This window comes from Primulina eburnea, chromosome 15 (assembly GCF_022965805.1).
Source record: "Primulina eburnea isolate SZY01 chromosome 15, ASM2296580v1, whole genome shotgun sequence".
Taxonomy (NCBI): domain Eukaryota; kingdom Viridiplantae; phylum Streptophyta; class Magnoliopsida; order Lamiales; family Gesneriaceae; genus Primulina; species Primulina eburnea.
In genome coordinates this window covers 9,737,337-9,752,291 of record NC_133115.1, presented here as the reverse complement: position 1 = coordinate 9,752,291, position 14,955 = coordinate 9,737,337, and the positions used below count along the sequence as shown (strand labels likewise).

General features: G+C 36.0%; 1 pseudogene; it reads left to right on the top strand.

The window, feature by feature from the left end:
• Positions 1-13,205: 13,205 nt before the first annotated feature.
• Positions 13,206-14,566, top strand: LOC140815444 (aspartic proteinase CDR1-like; annotated as a pseudogene).
• Positions 14,567-14,955: the final 389 nt, after the last annotated feature.

Below are 14,955 nucleotides of genomic sequence, written 5' to 3'. Positions count from 1 at the left end.
AAACTCATTCAATCTATATAGATAAAGCCTTTAAATAAACAATAAGTACCATGAGGTCTGCCTCTCAACGTCTTGTTAGGAAGCGTACCATATATTCTAAAATATTTCTTATTCCAGCCGCTTAAAATAAGGATAAAGGTCGCTCGAGCTTGAGACTACCACATGTGATGTAAAGGTCATGTTTTATTGGAAAGAGAATTGAGATGTTCAATCATATAGATGAGTGATCATTTGATTTTGCACTGAACAATCCTCCCTCGAACTTTCCAATTGATTATCACTTATCTAGTGGAATAGTGCACGGTTATGGTTGTACACTATTATTCCTTTGATCCAGGACAATGTTGAGGCTCAAAGTACTAGCATGTATTTGATATATTTACTGACTCCATTGAGGGTCATGAGTTGACAAGTTTGGGTATAGTTTCGAAATATGAGATAATACATTACATTCGGGGATTCACCTCTCACCTATGAGTGAAGATATCTTATGTGATTTTTAATTTATTAATAGTATAAGGAGTATCTGGTCAGAGTAAGACATGTGAATTTTAGAAGGATGTTTACTTACTTGAACATATCATGTCACTATTATTACACAAAGATACATCACATAGTTGTCGAATTCATTTGCAACTCTCAATATACTAATGGTTGCAGATTCGATTAGGATATATGAGTTGAACGGACCGTACTGTACACTAACTATAACTTAAAGTTCTTGTAATCATCATCAGTGATACTTAGGGGATCATGGAGCGATGATACTAGACGTTTTTACCATGATCTGATGGCTAAAATCAGACTTGCGTTATGATATTCTTAATCAAGAGGTTGATGAATAAAATTGAGCTAATTATGACAAGCCCGAATAAGACCAATTGTTGTTCTGAATCATAGAAGTTTTGAACCCATGAGTAGATGTATCCTTGAACTATTGAAGTCACACAAGTATTGGATTCTGTGTTCCCATTGAAATTCAAAGAGTTAAATTTGGCAACTGCAGTTTGATGGAGATGAAACAGATTTCCTATAAAAAAAATTATATATGGATTACATTAATGAAAGTTAGCTTAACTGTTAGTTAAATAAGGAGAGTGAAACTACATGTTTTAGTGAAGGAATTCACAAAACTGACCGTTACCAAAAATGAGTAAGTGAAAAATAAAAATATGTTAACAGATTTGTATCATCGATATATCGCTTTTTGATAATCAATTGGGTTATAATGTGTTAACTATTATTTATTTAATAATTTAGAATATGCTAATTTAATAACAAATTAGTACTAGTGACTACTTAGTATAAGATTCTTATTGAATATTCTAGAGGTGTTTGGAATTAATTATTTAATGATTAACCAATTAAATAATACAAATATATTAATATATATGAATATTATGCATTATCAATAGTTAATAATAATTTAATTAAGTAAGTATAGTATTTTTCAAGAGTGAAATTATTGGATGGGAATTTGAAATAATGGAAATACAGTATCCTTTTAAAATGAGAGTCCTCATTAGATCGTAAAGAAACTTTTATATACGTGTGATCAATAGTTGAATTTACATACATAACTTTTAAACACAAGTCTTCTATTCATAATTTTTGTCGACAAAAAAATTGAGATCACAAGAAAATTATCTGTAACTCCCCAGATTTGACGACTGTCCTCACTGTACCAAGACGAGTCTTTCCAGCGTGCTTATGTCCTCACTCACACGTACCCTGCACCCTAGGAAACTTCTCAGGAGGTCATCCATATCAAAATTTCCCCAAGTCAAGTACGCTTAACTTTGGAGTTCTTATGTGATGAGCTACCGAAAAAAAATGCACCTTCGTGATATGAGTAGTACCAATCAAATCTTTTAAGCCCTCTTAAACTGTACAGTCCATTACATTGAACAGTCTCGGAATCTTGCTCATTCCCGTATGAGTCGGTTCATTCATGTTCTCTCCACCTAGAAGCCTGCCAGGAGCCGCTCATTGTCCGTGCAACTGATGGCACCGGCGATCACCCCCCGCCCTCTTCGGCCCCGGGCCTCACATGCCCACCAGCTTCCGCTTGGTTCGTCCTCGAACCACACCGTACTAAGAGAGGTCGGCTATGATATCACTTGTAACGCCTCAGGATTCGATGACTGTTCTCACTGTATCAAGACGGGTCTTTCCAGCGTGCTTATGTCCTCACTCACACGCACCCTAGGAAACTTCCCAGGAGGTCACCCATCCCAAAATTACCCCAAGTCAAGCACGCTTAACTTTGGAGTTCTTATATGATGAGCTACCGAAAAGAAGATGCACTTACGTGATATGAGTAGTACCAATCAAATCTTTTAAGCCATCTTCAACTGTACAGTCCATTAAATTGAACAGTCTCGGAATCCCTCTCATTCCTGTGTGGGTCGGTTCATTAATGTTCCCTCCACCTAGAAGCATGTCAGGAGCCACTCATTGTCCGTGCAACTGATGGCATCGGCGATCACCCCCCCGTCCTCTTCGGCCCCGGGCCTCACATGCCCACCAGCTTCCGCTTGGTTCGTCCCCGAACCACACCGTACTAAGAGAGGTCGGCTCTGATACCAATTGTAACGTCCCAGATTTGACGACTGTCCTAACTGTACCAAGACGAGTCTTTCCAGCGTGCTTATGTCCTCACTCACACGCACTCTAGGAAGCTTCCCAGGAGGTCACCCATCCCAAAATTTCCCCAAGTCAAGCACGCTTAACTTTGGAGTTCTTATGTGATGAGCTACAGAAAAGAAGGTGCACCTTCGTGATATGAGTAGTACCAATCAAATCTTTTAAGCCCTCTTAAACTATACAGTCCATTACATTAAACAGTCTCGGAATCCCTCTCATTCCCGTGTGGGTCGGTTCATTCATGTTCCCTCCACCTAGAAGTCTGCCAGGAGCCGCTCATTGTCCGTGCAACTGATGGCACCGACGATCACCTCCCGCCTTCTTCGGCCCCGGGCCTCACATGTTATCCCTCTTCCCTCACTTGAAAAATCTGCCCTCCCCATTAGGCAGAGGCACGACCAACCACATCTACTTGCCACCGTGCACCGCCGTCGTCACTTCGTCGTGGTTCCACTACCTTCTGGCGATCATCTCGATGCAAATTTCTCATAGTTTTCTTGTACAATTAGGAGAGAAACAAATTTTTGGATTGTGGATTTGATTAGAAGGTTGAAGAAAGTTCGTAAACTTCCACTGCATCTTGGGCATGAGAAAACGGTACGCTAAGAGTGGTATCAGAGCTAAGGTTTCTCGATCGTATGATTTCTATTGTCTTAATTATGTAGAGTAATTTGTTTTTAACCGCCTAAGAAATCTATCATAAATGGCAGCATCTAGAAAATTTGGTTTTCAGAAAAAACAAAAAAAAAACTATTTTTGAGTTGTTTATAGCAGACAGCGTGCCTACGGAGGTTTTAAATATATATATAAAAAAAATTGTATTCTACAGAGGGCACTACGATGATGCGTCTTGCCGAAGGCTGCCCAAATTATTTTGGCAACGAGCGCGAAGACATACAGGGTACTCGAGAAAGTCTCTGCCACCCCTGCCCTCTATGGGAAAGAATTATTTACGGGTTAGGATGATTTTCTCAATTTTCAAAATTTTGGGCTACAAAGATATTTTATGAAAATATGGTCGAATTTACCTTGGAATAAATTGTGATAAAATTATAGATTTTTTAATAAAATAAATAACTAAAAATTAGATTTTTAATTACTTATGATAAAAATTATTTTACAATAAATTTAATTATTAGTAAAATAATTGGATAATTGACTAAATTTGTTTATTCAATTTATTAATTTATTTTTTATTTATGAATGCGATAAATTTATAAAAAAACATGATTTTATAATAATAATGCGATATTATGATTTATAATAATAATGCGATTGTAATTTTAAATTATTTAATAATTATTTAAAGTGAGTCCGGTTTATGACTCGTTCTCACCTCTTAAATTTGTATCCCAATGTGCTAAGAAAATTTAATGTAAATTTTAGATTTAGTAGGATATCTAGATTTGAAGAAGTAGAGCCCAGATCCTCCAGAGTTTTGAATAACAGAGAAATGTAAAATATTGGAAGTTAATGTAATATTTCATTTGTATATCTGCATTTACCTAGATTTTGGCATGAATTCATATTTGGTTCATATGTATAAATTACCTATCAATTGTCGATCATCTTTTATTATTTATAATTCATGTGATATATTATAAATAATCAATATGTGTGTTATTATTTATATAATAACAAGAGTTGCATAAATCTGGCTAACATACAAACAAATATGACACGAGATTTTAAAATTAACGACGATACAAATTTTCAAAATTAAAATCCCTCATTTTGGATAAGATTCAAAACTTATATCAAACTCATAAAATAAAATTAAACAGAGCTTACATTTTTATTTTTTTCTATCATTGGTGGTTGCATGATGAATACTACCCGCGATTAGTGTTTGACTCATATATTGGGGATTCCTTGATGCCGGAATATTGTGACTTCCACTGACATGCTTGACGTGAACTATGTGGAACTCTCATGTCTTCAGCTCATATTATTGGGGGATTTTATGATGACCGTTGACTAAAGTTCAACATTGATAGGTCAATCTCGGCACGTGAAGAGAAAAGACATCATATTAGTGGGCTCTCATCAAACGTAAGGCAAAATACGCGAGGGTTGCAAGAGATTTCAATTGAGCTCTACCTTTTGAAAATTTTAATTGGCTAATATTATTCAGATCATAATTTAGGAATTGGGTCATGCGTACTGACTAAAGAAATTGGATTTCCCGTTTTCGTCAAAGGATGATGGAAATACCAAAATTGTGAGAGACAATTTATATAAAAAAATTACCATATTTTATATCTTATAAAATAATTAATAATATTAATTATATTTCCATTTCAATATATTTACGATGTTGTCTGAAATATTCTATATGTTTTACTTTATCAAAATAATCTGACTGAGAAAATTAATTTTTTTAAAATTTTTGAGAAAATAGAATATATTTTCAACTAAAATCCTCCAAAAGAGGTTGTCAATTCTTCTGATAAGGAATTGACTTAATTTGACAAATGGTGGGATCATGACTTGCAAGCTAGGAGCTATATGATAGCTTCTATGTCAAACGAATTGCAGAGGCAGTTTGAAGAAGCTGTAAATGTTGCTGACATATACGGTCACCTGCAAGAGTTGTACGGTAAACAAACATGTTCGTAAAGACGACTTTCAAAAAGCTCATGACATGATGCGTGCGAGAAGTGACTTTGGTCCATGAGCATGGTGTGAGGATGATTAGGCTTATTGAGAAGCTAGTGGGCCTAGACCTTGTCATCCCAAACGAATGATCCACAAATATTCAACTGTTGTCACTGTCGCCCTTGTTTCATGGGTTGTGATGAAATTCAATATGAACAAATTGGAGGCTACCCTTGAAGAATTGGCCAATATGCTTATCACATATGAAGCCACCATAAAAAAAAAAAAGAAAAACATGTTTTCCTAGTGGTCTTCTTGTCTGGGACAAATATAGGCCCACAAGGAAAGGGAAATAAAAATTTGCTCCTTCCACGACAGAATAGCCCACCAAGAAGCAAACTTCAAACACTTCACAAGAGCCAACAAAGCACAAAAAGATAGAAGATATTTGCTTCTACTGTAAGAAGACTGGACATTAGAAGCACAACTATAAGAAATACCTAGTGTAAAGGAGTTCTGGAGAAGGTATTTTTTTTTTATTGAAGAAAATATCTCAGTTAGTTCAACTTCTTGGGTATTAGGTACTGAATGTTGTTTTCATCTATACAATGATTTGCAGGTGATGACAATAAAAAAAGATCAAGGGATGATGAGATCTTCCTAAAGATGAGAAATGGAGCAAGGGTTTCTCTGAAGAACAAGGTGTTTGAAATATTTACAATAATGAATATTTAATTAGAACATGCGAATTAAAAAAAGATTTTTATAGCTTAAAATAAAAGATATTCCAACTAACGATGTCGAAGTGAATATGATTTCAACAAAAAATAAGATAGCCTAAGTAAAAAACACTTGTGGAACTCTAGGCTAAGACATATTTTCTAAATAAGAATACACAAGTTAGTGAGAGACGACATGTTTGACATGTTAGACATAAACTCTTTTGAAATATGTTAGTCTTGTCTGAAAAAAAATGACCAAAGTCTCTTTCCTTGGGAAAGTAGAGCGTACACATGATCCATTGGATTTGATCTATATAGATGTGTATGGCCCGCTAAGTATTAGTATGAGATATGAGCAATCTTATTCATTACTTTTAATGATGACTTCTCAAGGTATGTGTATTTAATAAAACAAAAGCGTGAAGCTCTTGAAAATTTCATAGAATTCATATATGAAGTAGAGAAATAATTAGGAAATATTATTAAAAAATTCAATCTGATCGAGGCAGATAACACGTAAAACTGAATTTCAAGATTACTTTGAGAAGGACGAGATTATCTCAATGTTTACCTCACCTGCTACATCCTATTTGAATGGTGTCAGAAAGTTTTAATCATACAACAATGGACATTGTTCAATCTATGATGAGATTAATTGAATTGTGGCCATCTTTTTGGGGATTTTCTTTTGAGATTATGACAATGTTTTTGAAACGAGTCTGTAGTGCCCAAAAATTCAGTACACGTATAACCTATGCATTTATTTAATTATTAGATCAATTATTTACTTTTAAATGAGTTTTAGTCATGCATAATTTATTTAAATGCATTATTTTAAATTATTTACGTTTATGGGATGCACGTTAAAACGTTTTTTTCAAGTTTCATGTTCCAGGCGATTATTCGAGGCGGGATCGAGGAGGAGACCGGTGACGATTTTGGAAATTTTATGCGGTGTTTTATTTTAAGTTAGGAAGGGGCATTTTAAATAATTTATTTAGTTTAGCATTTTAAAATCCTTATTTATGTGCTTAATTATTTAAGAGTTTGAAACTTTTAAAATTAGCACTTTTGTGTGTGTTATTTGAATTAGGAGTTTAATTGAAATTAGTGTGTATTTATTTCTAAGGAGGATTAACTATTAATTATTGGTTAATTCATTTTTAAACAATATTTTAACCCCCTAATCTAGCCACACACACACACTACACGATTTTCACACTTTTACACACACCTAACACACACACACACACCGATACACACACACTCACACACATTCAGATTTTATTATTTTGGAAAAGAAGAAAGCTAGGGTTCTTGAGAGAAAAGCAGCCGCCCCCTTCCCCTTATCTTTCCATCGAGTTTTTGGTGAGTTTTATTGCAAGAAAACGGTGCCACGTTCGTCCCGGATCAACCTCGCTTCCATCTCCGCGTCGGTGTCGTCGTCACGGTATTTTTAATATAAAAAAGTCACGTATAATCTGTTCTTTCTATATCGATCATGTCATATTAAGCGTTGCGTTGTTTTCTGCGGAAAAGTATGTGTGTGACGTTCGTCGTTTGAACGGAAATTGATTCGGATCGGTTTTGAATGGATTTTAGATCTGAAAACTCGTTTTTACTGTCCTTTCTGAATACTGCGAATTTTCGGTACATAATTTGAGAAAACTTTCAACTAGAAAATTGTAGAACGTCTCGATACCTTGGATTTGATATATAATTCGAAATTTTTGGATGAAAATTGTGCGAGTTAGGATGCTTTTCGTGGAACTGCTCAAACGGTGACTTTTACGAAAATTGTGTTTCTTTAAGTTTCTGTTGCAGGCTTCGTTGGAGATCGACGGGCGATTGTTGCTGCGTACGGGTATGTTAGTAGTGATGTTAAGAGTGTCTTTGAGGTTTCGTTTCATGTCGATAGGCACTCGAAGTAATTAGAAGTCGTAGAAGACGGTTTGATGTCATTGGTCGTATTTTGGGTCGTTTGTGTCGTAGAGCGAACGTTATTGCTTTGGAACGTTTGTACAACTTGTATTGATATTATGGAATGCTAGGATGGGTCTCGAGGTGTCGGTGCATGGTCCGTATAACCGAGTCTAGAAGGATAAATATTAGGTGTTCAGAATTTTCGTAAGTTCGCGATTACAATGGGTACACGGACCTGTACACGGACCCTGACACGGGGTCCGTGCCTTTGTTTTCTTCTCGGAGTCTTTTTCCAGTATCTACACGGACCCCTACACGGATGAGGGCATGGGGTCCGTGCCTTTGGGTTTCACTTAGTGTATATTTCCAGTACCTATACGGACCCTCACCCGGACCCTGACACGGGGTCCGTGCCTTTGCTTTCCTTCGGTGTCAATTTCTAGAGCCTACACGGACCCCTACACGGATGTAGATACGGGGTCCGTGTCCTTCATTTTTGGGGAAAAATAATTTAGTATGCTTTGAGGTTAGACGTCATGGGTTAGTACAATGATTTACAAAGTCGAGTTATGGGAATTGTAGAACGTCCTAAGGAATTGAATGAACTCGTAAGTGAGCATGATTACCTACGTCTAAGTATGCAAGTTAAGCATGTCAATTCATGATCAGTATGCGCAGCAACGGCCCCGATCGAAGTCCAACGAATCCCTCAACGCCAAGTAAGTATGTATGACGTGCAAAGAAAATATGTTTAAGTTTTGAGGTATGCTAATTGACTTGTGACCAAATTATGAATGGGTTTGGAAGTCGGTGAACGTGGCCGAGGACCTCTCCGCCCCGTTAAATTATGAACGGGGGAAGCGTTAAATTATGAACGGGGACCAACCAGCCCGTTAAATTATGAACGGGGATCTCATGTATGCGGCAGTGGATACGTCCCTGTCAGCCCAGTACTGTGGTGTGTCTGATCAGGCGTTTATTATGTATGGGTCACTTGCTTTGAAACATCCTCTATGCAAAATGAAGTCATGTATGTTTTAGTATGCTCAAGTATGCAGTTATGATCATGAAAGTTTCACGTTATGGCACGTCTATATATGTATGCAAGTTCAAGTTATTATGCAAGCTCAAGTTTCAAATTATGTACGTTCTATTTTTAAGATGCATGCGATTTTATTATGTAGTACTCGTTATCCCAGTTTATACGTGTTGAGTCTTTAGACTCACTAGACTTGATCGATGCAGGTGACTATGTTGAGGAGACCGGAGGTGCTGACCAAGGGGCAGGCTTGGACTGAGTGGGAGGCTAGACCCGAGGACCGCCTACGTTATTTTAAGATTTTAAGCATGAAAACATTTATACTCTGATTTTATGTTCTGGATGTGAGACAGCTTTTCTTTTAGCAAACTTAAATTGTGATGGTTGATTTTAAAGATATTTTATGAATGATGGGTGACGACCGTGTGGATGTTTTTATTTAAGAAAATTTTTAATTTTTCCGCAAATTTTAAGTATTAGAAGTACGGTCCGTTACAGAGTCCATAGAAAAGGCAGTGGATAAAACTTCATACGATATATGGATGGGAAATCCTCAAAAACACTACAAGAAAATATGTCTTCAACAACACTCAAAAGACAACGGTTTTATTGGAAAACTATTGTGTTTTTAATTTTTACAACGGTTTTAACAAAAACCGTTGTGGATTAGCGTGTTTTTTGAGCAAACAACAACGGTTTTAGCTAACCGTCGTTGATTATCGTGTTTTTTTGGAGAAACGACAACGGTTTTAGCGAACTGTTGTTAATTAGCGACGGTTTTAGAGAATATTTAGCGACAGTTTTATTAAAACGGTTGCAGTTTTTAAAATAGCGACGGTTTAATATAAAACCGTCACTAATAGCGACGGTTTTACCAAAAACCATCGCAAATTGTCTATAAATATTCGTGTTTTCGGTCTAATTTCCTCCACACCGCTTCACATCTACAATAATTTTTTTTCTCTTTTACGATTTTAGTTTCGATTTACGGTAAGGTTGTTCGCTTCAATTCTTGGTAAATTTCTAAGTGTTAGTTAAGATCATTAATATTGTTAGCTTAGTCAAATTGTAAGTTTTTTTTTGGTAAATTTGTTAATTTATAAAAGTATTTTTTTTTATTTTACTGAAAAATTAGCGATGAATTATGTTTAAATCGTCGCTAATTAGCGACGATATTTTTCTAAAACCGTTGTCGTTGAACGCACCTTCAACAACACTTTCAGTTACAACAGTTATAAATGACCTACGACGACGGATAAAATTCGTTGTCTTTTAGCGTTTTTGTTATAGTGAAATATTCTTTGTTAAGAATATGGGGATGCCCTGCTTATGTGGAATATGTAGTGGAAGACTACTTGGATAGTAGAGTCAATTTGTGCTTCTTTGTGAGATATCCAAAGAATTCTGTCGGATATTATTTCTATGAACCCAATTGAAAAAAAGTGCTTGTTTCAAGAAATGTCACAATCTTGGAGGAGTTTCTATTAAAAAGAAAATATGGTATGATAGAACTCGAGGAGATACGAGAAACACTCACTCCGGAAATAGTAGAATCTACATCCTAACAACGATTGAAAAGATACTATATCCTAGGAGATCGGAAAGGGTCTCAAGGCCACCTAAAAGGATGAGAATGTTTCTTGAAAAGGGCCAAGATGAGCTCATTCTTGGATGTGATTCAAGAAATTTCAAAGAAGCATTATAAGATGCAGATTCATCCAAATGAATTGAAGCCATGCAGTACGAGATGAACTTTATGTATTCAAATCAAGTATGATCCTTAGTAGATCCACTTGAGAGAATTGTTCTCATAGAAGCAAATGGATTTACAAAAGTAAAATGGGGCTGATGGGAAGGTAATAACCTTCAAAGTAAGATTGATAGTAAGAAGATACACTTCAAAGAGTCATCTATGGACTCAGACAGACATCGAAGAGTTGGAACCTCAAATTTGACAACATTATCAATGATTTTGAATTTGATAAAAATCTTTAAGAACCTTGTATATACAAGAAGGTTAGCGGAAGTGCAGTAAAATTCCTAATAATTTACGTTGATGTCAGACTACTCATTGAGAATGATGTAGGGATGTTGCAATCAACTAAAATGTGGTTAACTGGTGAATTCTTCATGAAGGATATGGGTGAAACATCCTATGTATTAGAAATATAGATTTATAGGGATAAATCAAAGAGTATGCTAGGGTTCACCCAACACAACTATATTGATCCCATACTGAGGAGATTCTCTATGGAGAAATCCAAGATATGATACCTTTCAATGTGTCATGGTGTGAATATATCTAAATTTATGTGTCCTAAGACTTATGAGGAGATATAAACCATTACTCACATTCCATATGCATCTGTCATTGGTAATATTATATATGGTATGACATCTACTCGACCTATTATTTCCTATGCACTAAGTGTTGCAATAGATATCGGTGAAAGCCATTAATGAAGGATATTCTTAAGTACTTAAGCAGAACTAAAATTTGTTCATGGTTTAAGGGAGTGAAAATTTAAAATAGGAAGGCTACAATTATTCTAGCTTCCAATCTGGTGTGAATGATTCAAAATCAACCCCTGGATTTGTATTCAAGCTTAATGATTGTAATGTTTTTTTGAAGAGTTTCAAGAAAAATATCACAACGGATTCAACCACTGAAGCCGAATACATAGTTGCATCAGTTACAACAAATGAGACTGTTCTGATGAGGACTTTCGTTCAAGAGTTGGGTGTCATTCCTCAAGGAGTTGATCCAAACTCAGTCTACTACGACGAGACATATTAATAGAGATAGTAGCCGCTGTAGTTGCTGATCTACTAACGAATACCCTGCTAGGACGATTATTTGATAAGCATCGTGAAGCAATGAGTTTGAGATCTACGGGTAGTTGTCTATAGGGCAAGTGAGAGATTGTTAGAGTAGATGGCCAGCGAACCAACTTATGTCTTGAGTTTTATTGACTCTTATGTAAAAACAAACTTTATTTTAATAAGTTTATGGTTTTATCTAATTATGACATTTACTTTATATGTATACTAATGCAAGCTACATAGATAAAGTCCTTGAATATAAAATAGGTACCATGAGATCTACCTCTCGACGTAAGATCATGAAACTGGTTATGAAGCGTACTATATATTATAAACTAGTTCCTATTCGATTAAGTTACCTAAAATAAGGATAGAGGTCGCTCGAGTTTAAGACTAGCATTTGTGATGTAAACGACATGTTTCATTAGTAAGGATATAGAGATGTCCATTCATACATATGTGTGATCATTTGATAATACAATGAACAATAATACCTCGGACTTTCCAAATGGTTATCACTTATCAAGTGGATTAGTCTGCGGTTATGATTGTACAATATTAGTCATTTGACCCAAAACAATATGGAGACTCTACGTACAAGCAGACATTTTGATCCGTTTACCGACTCCATTGAGGTTCATCAAGTGGCAAGGTTGGGTATAGTTTCAATATACGAGTCAATGTATTGTAGTCAGGGATCCACCGCTCACCAATGAATGAAGATATCCTATGTGATATGATATGTTAATAGTGCAAAAAATCTTTGGACATAGTAAGAAATGTGTATTTTGGAAAGATGTTTCCTCAATTGCACATACCATGTCACTATTATTACTCAAGATATATCACATCGTTATGGAATTCATTTGCAAATCTCGATATGCCAATGGTTGCATATTCAATCAGTACATATGAGTTGAAAGGACTATACTATATGCTAATCATATCTTAAAGTCCTTGCAGCCATTGTCAATGATACCTAGGAGATCGTGAAGCGATGCTACTAAACGTTCTTACCATAATCCGATTACTGTAATCAGATTGAGTTCTGATGTTCTTGATCAAGAGTTTGATTAAAACAATGTGTCTAATTAAGGTATGCCCCAATAAGAACAATTGTTGTTCAGAATCACATGAATTTGTGAACCCACGCCTAGCTGTATCTCCAAACTATTGAGAGTCACACAAGTATTAGATGTGTGTTACCGTTGAGATATTTTAACTCAAGAGGTTATATTTGGCAATCGTAGTTTGATGGAAATCAAAGAGATTGTTTATAAAGTATTTTAAAATGGATTCCAGTATTGGAAGTTGTGGAAGTTAGCTTAACTCCTAATTAAGTGGGCAGAGTAGAACTGCACGTTTTAGTTAAGGAGTTTTCGAAACTAGTAGTTGCCAAAAACTGAGTAAGTTGAAAATTTCGGCCTTCGAAATTTTCATTTTTCAATATGTGAATGAGAAGTCAATCAGAAGTCAACCATGATGATGGTTTTAGCATTGACCTTATTCCTGTGGACTCCATGTTCTCGCCTAAACGCAACTCGTCCGCGACTCAATGGGATTGCGTCAACAATGCCGTAATACACTCAAAGAGTCGTGCCGGTGGACTAAGGTTCAAAACTTTATTTGCTACCTTAAAACAAAATACGGTCGCTGATGGTGATTTTCTCATGAGATTATCTATTGGCACGCCGCCTTTTGAGATCATCGGCCTTGCTAACAGTGGCGGAGCCACATTATATGCTATCCGGGTAGATCCATATTCCTGGCTCCGCCATTGCCTGCTGATATAGGTGGAAGTCTTTCGTGGACACAATGCAAGCCATGTGCCAGATGTTATCCGCAAAAGCAACCTCTCTTCGCTCCAAAAAACTCTTCAACATACAAAGAACTGCCTAGCAATACGAGGTAATGTGTATCCCTTGGAGGGAGGACTTCCCTTTTTGTAGAAGTCATGTGGGTACAATTTGTCATACTCGGATAATTCCTATTAGTATGGAGTCGTCTCATCAGACACGTTCACCTTAAATTCTGGCTCAAGTTCAGCAGTGTCGAAACAAAATATCTTTTTTGGATGTGGTTCTGATAATCAAGGCCATTTTAACGAGGAACCATCTAGAGTTATCGGGTTAGGAGATGGACGGAGTTCCCTTATCACACAAATGAAAGATGTGATAGGTGGAAAGTTCTCTTATTGCTTAGTTCCTCACACAAAAAACAACTCTTGGCCAAGCAAAATGCACTTTGGCAGCAAAGCTTCTGTTTCTGGTTCCGGGACAGTTTCTACGGGCTTGCACATATTCAGGGATACTTTGTATGCTGCGAGATTCAAGGGCTTAATTGTTGGTAACAAGAAGCTAGCCATGACCAACATTTATTCCAAGGTTCTCCGTTTCTTCAATGATAGGATCACGATCCAATCCGGAACCATCCTAGCTCATCTTCCAAGAAAGTACTACAATTCGTTGGAATTAGCAATTAGAATTGGAATGAGACTTCAATATTATCCAGGTGCTGATCCGAAAGGAAAGTTGAAGGTTTGTTACAGGTCAAAAAACGATGATTTCAAAGCTCCTACGGTTACACTGCATTTTGTTGGTTGCAGATTTCAAGTTGAATTCGGCCAACACGTTTGCCGAGGATGTCCACTGCTTAGGAATTGTGCCACATGATGTTGTAGCAACCTTAGGTAATTTGGCGCTGAGAAATTTATTGGTGGTCTTTGATTTGATTAAAAAGACTGTCTCTTTTCAATCAACCGATTGCAGCAAAATGTAGATGGCTTAATCTGAATTCATAATTTATGATGGTTCATTTGTTGTGAGAGCAAAGATAATTTTTAGTCCAAAGCTGGCAAATTAACCAGTTATACACACACACACACACACACACACACATATATATATATATATATATATATATATATATATATATATATATATATATATATATATATATATTGCATTTAATTCATAGTCCAAACTTTAACCACGGAGAACTTAAATATTTAACTTAACATTGGACTTGGTATACTTAACATGTGTTTTTTTTTAGAGATATTATTTATCTAGCCCCGTCTTAGGTGATTATGCAAAGTATTCATCCTATTATTATAAGTGAGCCACATGTGTTTTTTCACACCGTCTAATTTATTTTAACATATAATAAAATGACGTGACTGTCAGTAGTCTGATCAACTTTTGA